This window comes from Rhinolophus ferrumequinum, chromosome 12 (genome assembly GCF_004115265.2).
Source record: "Rhinolophus ferrumequinum isolate MPI-CBG mRhiFer1 chromosome 12, mRhiFer1_v1.p, whole genome shotgun sequence".
Lineage (NCBI taxonomy): Eukaryota > Metazoa > Chordata > Mammalia > Chiroptera > Rhinolophidae > Rhinolophus > Rhinolophus ferrumequinum.
Window position 1 is genome coordinate 71,379,758 of NC_046295.1, and position 7,151 is coordinate 71,386,908.

Here is a 7,151-nt window from a genome sequence, read left to right on the forward strand (position 1 = left end):
GTGCCCCCCATCCTTGGGTCTCATTTTTCTCATCTGCAAAGTGGGATAATGACCTCAGAGGAATCCTTGAGAGCAAACCCTGTAACCATTCAACCCCTGGTGCTGGGGGAAGGGTACAACTCTCCCATCTGTATTGAAGCTGTTGTCCCCACCTGGACCAAGAACCCCTAGAAGAGATACTGGAAGCTTCCACTAAATGTCTGGTCATTTTAGACGCTAACATTTTTTTTTTTTCCTTTCTTTCTTTTTTTTTTTTTTGAGAGAAAGCAGTGTGAAAAACCTCCTCTGATGGAGTTTTTTTTTTTTTTTTTTTGATGGAGTTTTTTTCAGAGCTCAGCCAGATGAATTCCCAGCACAAGTCAAGACTTGGAAGCAAGAATGTGGGGCGGGGAGTAAGAGGCTAAGAACCAGGGGACAGTCTGCTCTCCCTCAGAGAATGCCTAAGCTGGGGGCTGGGAGGGCGGTGAGTGTGGGGTTGGTGTTTGCTTGGTTCTTCTGACCTTCTCTTACAAAAGGGGAAACAGGCCCAGGTAGGAGCTTGCAAAGTCAGAGGTCCAGAGGCCTCTTATTCTATGTTCTAGCACCCTCTTGCCCCCAGATGTCTCAATAATACCCTGTCCTTTCTTGTTCCAGCATTCACTTCTCCTTGGATACATCTCCACAAAAGGGCCAGGGAGCAGGACGCATTAGTGTTTGTAGGCCCCTTGTGCCCAGCCTACATCTTACACACAAGGGGTGTGGGGTTGAAGGGGTCCCAGCAGATGTCTATTAAGATGGACTGATTTGCCCTCTTAGGCGGATCCAGGAAAATATCATTCCTACCTTTCACATCTGTGGATTCTCAAAATGCGTTTGACAAGTACAGTTTTGGCTTCTACCATGAGACAATTTGCTCATTTGAAAAAGAACGATAGTATATACATCTAGTGATACTTTCTGGGGAGATCATTGTCTTAATCATTTTGGAGCTAAAACTGAGGCATTTTTAAAATCCTATGGACAAGAAAAGAAAGCCATTCTGTCGAGCTGCCATCCTTAATTACTGTCTTCTGTAACCAGTGTCCAGCTGCACAGCCAGAGAGCCTGGGGTAGGGCCCACAACTCTCCCTGGCCCCTCTGCTGAAACTGGAGCTGCCTGGGGAGGCTGGGGCCCTGGCACCAGCTCCTGCCTGGTCTTGCTTCTCCTTTCACAGAGAACGTGTCTGCACATGAGCCCTCCCAAGCCACCCTGGCATCCCTCCAAGGACAGACCTGGAGACGGGCCACGGGAGAGGGTGCTCCTGGGAAGGACGCGTCTATGGGAAGCAGAGAACGTGGCATGCAGGCACACACATGAAAATGCTTGCAGGATGGCCAGATCTTCCATGGTTTCAAGAGAAATGAGAAATCTGGATTTTTATGTGAAATGTCTTGATTTTTAGAACACTCCATGAGCCAAAAAAGAAGAAAAAGAAAAAGAAAAAAGCTCCAACCAAACAAGCCCCATCCCCATGAACTGTGTCTACAGGCCATTACTTGTGACCTCTGATTGAGCCTGGCATGCCATACACACAACCTAAGCACATGAGCTAACGCCCCGTATGTAGCTCATGTGGACTTTGTACATTGCATGTGCTTATCCAGGTGCAGACCCTGTGTGCACATAGCAGAGACTAGTCATTGAAAATTTACGTACATATGCTATGTCTTAGGATGTCGTTGTCCTATTTTCATTTTCCAGCTAAGGAGACTGAGTGTTGGAGTTCTCCAAGGTTGTGTAGCCAGGGGCTGGACTTGCATCCCAGGCTGCCTGACGGCAAAGCCAGTGCCCTGAACTGCCTGAACTCTGAACCAAAATTCCTGCGAATTTGCCTCCCTCACTAAACCCAGTCCTGTGAATTCAGGGACTGTTTTATTTGCTGTTGCATCCCTACCACCTAGCACGGTGCTCAGTGAACATAGAAGGTGCTCCATAAATACTTGTGGGATTGTGCACAGACACACATAAACCCACACACTGGCACATAACTCTGCCGTGACCAAGAACACCTGAACACTCACATTCCCACAGGCACACCCCCCACCCCCATCGCCCACCTCCCAGGGCATCAGACAGAGCTGGGCCTCCTCAAGCCCCCTGCCAACCTTGCCCCAAGCCTTCACAAATTATTTCCTGGAAATCTCGAGGAGGCTGTGGTGTTCTTTTTCCCTAACTCAGGAGACAGCTCAGCAGTTTTGTTTTTCAAAGTCTGGGACTCATAAACCTGTATCCTTTCTTCATTTTTTCCACTAGAATTTTCCTTGGCCTGATGCCTTTCCCCAGGGCCTTGGACTGGAGGTTATACTCAGAGCGCCCTCTGCTGGGCACCGTCTCCCCAACCTAGTGGGCCGTTACAGAGGGGGAAGGGAGGGGACCCGTCTCAGTTTCAACAGCTTTACAGGTGGGGAAACTGAGTCAAACGGTGGCAGTGGGCAGAGGTTGGGGGGTGTGGGCTCATGTCAAGTGTGCACCAAGTTTGGTGATTTTTTTCATTGTTGAAAATCATAAAAGAGGAAATAGCTTCTCGAGCTCAGACACAGCAGAGAAAGTCCCTCTCCTCTCTCCAGGGCCTCTGTGTGGGGTGGATGGCAGAGGTTTAGAATCTTTATCAGATTCGACTTTATCCTTGAATCCCCACCAAATTTAATAGGTGAGACAAAGAGGAAAAACTGAGGGTTGCTAGATGGGCGGCGGGGGGGTGGGGGTAAGGGGGAAGGTGAGGGGATTAGAAAACAATCAGTAACCACAAGATGGCCACGGGGTTTGAAAATTAATCTGGGGAACGTAATTTAGTGGTTACCAGAGGGTAAGGGGATGGGGGGTGGGAGGTGAGGGTAAGGGGGATCAAATATATGGTGATGGAAGGAGAACTGACTCTGGGTGGTGAACACACAATGGGATTTATAGATGATGTGATACAGAATTGTACACCTGAAATCTATGTAATTTTACTAACAATTGTCACCCCAATAAATTAAAAAAAAAATTTAATAGGTGAGGAAACCGGGACACAGAGAGATGTTAGGGTCAAGAGTGGGAGGAGGATTTATTGAGCATCTGCTACCATGTGCTAGCTAGGCTTATACATTCACTCTCATTTAATCTGCACAGCAACCTTGTGAGGTAGGAGGAATTGTTCCCATTTTATAGATTAAGACATAGAGGCTGAGTGAGGTCTCCAGATCAGAAAGGGACGGAGGAGAGCTTGGATTGGAATCCAAACCTGCTGTTCTTTTTTCTTTGCAGCCTCCTGGCTTTTTCCCACTTGGCTCCAGTGGGCCCAGGGTGGAGCTTTTGTGGCTGGGCTCATGAAGGCAAGGTTTTTATGGCCCTCCTGCTCAGAAAGGGGACCCCCCTCTTCTAGGCCTCTTCCAAAGAGCAACATTAGGGGCCAAGGGGAGATGGGTTGAGCAGCCCCGTCAGGCTTGAAGCTGAGGGCCCCGGAGCTGGGAGGAGGGTCCTGGGACTGGCAGCTGTGCCAAAGCCCCCTGAACTCATAGTAAAAACAGGATTGGATGTCTTTATAAACTGAACTCATGAGAGGTTCCAAAGGGCAAGGAGTTTTCTGGAAAAGAAAGCAGATCCTGGAAGGTTTTCGTTTTGTTTTCCTTCTTAATGGGGTTCTGGTTAATGACACAAGGAAATGAAGAACACATTTCGCTAAGAATTAGTCACTGCCCTCCCCAACCCATCCTCCATCCTGCTGCCCTGTTCAAAACCTCTCACTTCCTGCAGGAAAAAATCCAACCCCCTTACCTTGTCAATCTTCAGTCTGGCTTGGCCATCTCTTCCACTCGTGTGATTTAAACGGACCACATAGGGGGCTCTGTGCACACCTCCCTTCACTCCCACTGCTGGACATTTGCTCACACTATTTTGTCTCTATGAAAAAACTTCACTGCCGCTTCTCCAGATCTTAGTCATTCTTCCAGACCCTGCTCAGAAGTCACCTTGTCCACGGAGCTTTCTTCACTGTGCCCAGTAGGAACCAATCTGCCTTAAGTTAAACTTAGAGATGCATCTTCTTGTTCCCCTAAGAGGGTGAAACCCTCAAGAAACAGTGTTGGAGTCATCTTCGATTCCCCTCTATGGGCATGTGCACGTGTGTGTGTGTGTGTGTGTGTCCGCCCTTTATACCGCTTAGCAGTACAGTGCTATAGAAAGAGCCTGAGACCCTCAGTTCTGTCATTAGAGATGAACAGAAATCGTGAGAGAGAGAGATCTCATGTGTGTCTCCCCTTTTCAAGTCAATAGAGAGGGGCTTTGTGGTGTCTACTTAGAGAGCTGCAACCATGTCTCTGATAGTGTGAAGTGGGGAGACACGGCGGACTGGCATCTGACAGCCTCCAGAGAAATCTAAAGGATGACAGGTAGGTGCCATCTTAGACGAGGCAAAGCAGCAGTGCCACTGCTCAGAGCAGCCTGATTGCCCAAAGCTGACTTGTGCACAGGATGCTGAACCCATGGGCTAGAAGTGGGCAGTGCACTGGAAGAGCTGATGTGAAGGCCTCTTCGATCTGTCCAACAGGGGGTGCAAACGGAAGGTACCGCTGGCTTCCTAAGGCTGCAGAGGAGTGAACAATGGGCGTCACACCAGTGATGCCCACATAAGGGTGACAGGTCCTCAGAGCTTGGGGGAGTGTCTGGAAATTCCAAGGATGTGCCCACACGAGGTCAGCTTTAAAGCCACCTTACAATAGTACTGGTCAGGTAAGAGCTCTCCTGCTCTCCTTTCTTCTGCCTCTCCTCAGTACCCCACCTTTCTAGCCCTGGAGAGGTCAGAAGTCACATCTAGCAAACTGGGGAGGGAGGTCTGGGGAAAGAAAGACGCAGCTGTCCATGTCCCCATCCCCAGCTGGAGGGGTCCCACCTTCAGCAAGCCATGGTTGGGAGAAAAGGTTGAACTCTAAATCAAATTTGGAATTTTGCTTTTGTTTGGGACTGAGCATCTAATTTATGAATAGAGTTTGGTGCATGAAGTGATCACAGGACTTTCTCTTTCCTAAGGGTGATCAGAAGAGTCACAGGATGCTTGAGTTTTCATTAAAGGGCAGAGGAAGGACTTCTCGCCCTTTCCTCTGAATAAAATTTTTATAGGGGGTTGGGAGACAAAATAAAGTTGATTTATGATTGTACACTGCGTGTCTTCCTTACTCAGTGTATTGACTTCATTGCTATTGTAAAATGGGTTGTCTCCTTCCATTATTTTTTCTAATTTGTGGTGTTTGCTTCTGTCACTTCTTCCAAAGCAATTAAGCCCCTGTGCTCACCTTGGCTAAAGCCATTTAACCATCATCTGAAAGTTCAGCTGTACTTCCGGCTTCAGATCCCTATCTGCCTGGGATTTGAAGGAGCCTCACATTCAAGGGTTGATGGATTATCGTGTCAATGTGCCTTTACTGTTAGTTCCTGTGTGGCAATCAAATTCTGATTCTGTTGTTCTTGACTTGAATTTATATGTCCCTTGTGCCAGTCTCGTGCTTACGGATACAGAGAAAAATGACCCCTGTCCTCAAGAAGCTCACAGTGGGACAGAGACATGGATAAGCTCCAGGACACCCAGTGTCTGGTAAGAGCTCCAGCCTAGGTGCGTTCACAGAGAATGACTTATTGGAGGTTACTGAGTCCACTCCTGAAGCTGCCACAATGCCTGGCCTGTGGTAATTACTCTGCTCCAGGCTGTGTACTTCTTTTGCAAAGGTCAGCTCTTCCAGAAAATCTTCCTTTCTTAATTCTACTTGCACTCTCAGTTCTTCTTTACTCTGCCATCCCAATGCTTTCCAATTCAGCCTTGTGTTCACTTGCCCTGGTGCCACAAATATGTTGAACAAACATAACCTGCAGGATACAGTGATGTGCAATTGATCCCAGGCCATTCTGAAGCGTTGGAGCTGGGACGTGAACACAGACTACTTGACACCTGCTTCTCATCCAGATGGTTATTCCACAGTGGCCATCGCTGGCTTTGGGTGTGTGTAGCCTGATCATAAGGATTTCCAGGTTGCTACCTAATTTTTATAATGATCCTCTTTAGAGGCGGTGTAATATTTCATGAAATGTGTGTACCAACATTCATGTAATGATTTCTCCCTTTTTAGACCACCACTTAAGATGTCTTATTTTATAGCTCACATAAAGTACTTCAATAAAGTACAATGCGTTGCTTTATATAACATAATTCTAGACTCATATATCCAACTGCTACTTGAGCTCTCCACATGGATGTCTCAAAGATTCCTCAAACATAGCAAGGCCCTCACAGAAATTCCCATTCTCTTCTGTATGAGATTCTCATGGCTGCCTTAACAGAGGACCACAAACTGGGTGGCTTAAAAGAACAGAAACGTATTCTCGCACAGTTCTGGAGATTAGAAGCCTGAAATCCAAGTGTCATCAGGATTGGTTCGGAGGGCCCGGGGGAGACTCTTTTCCATGCCTCTCCTGCAGCTTCTGACGATGGCTGGCAACCCATGGCATTCCTTGACTTGTAGACACATCACTCCAGTCTCTGCCCTGTCTTCACATGGCTGGCGTTCCTTGAGTGTCTGTGTCTTTACGTGGTGTTTTCCTTTCTGTGTGTGTCTGTTTCTGTGTCCAAATGTCCCTCTTCTTACAAGGACACCAGTCACATTGGAGTGAAGGCCCCCCCTTCTGTAGTATGACCTCATTTTGCCTTGACTGAGTACATCTGCAAAAACCATATTTCCAAATAAGGTCCCATTCTGGGGTGCTGGGGATTAGGATTTCAACCTGTCTTTTTGCTAGATGGGTGGGAGGGGTGGGGGATGGGGGGGGAGGGTGAGGGGATTGGAGGGCAGTCGGTGACCACAGGATGGCCACGGGTTTGAAAATTAATCTGGGGAACGTAATTTGGTGGTTACCAGAGGGTAAGGGGGTTGGGGGGTGGGGGATGAGGGTGAGGGGGATCAAATGTATGGTGATGGAAGGGGAGCTGACTCTGGGTGGTGAACACACAGTGTGATTTATGGATGATGTGATACAGAATTGCACACCTGAAATCTATGTAATTTTACTAACAATTGTCACCCCAATAAATTAAAAAATAAAAAAGGAAAACAAACAAACAAACAAACAAAAAACCTGTCTTTTGAGAGGGGCACACAGTTCAACC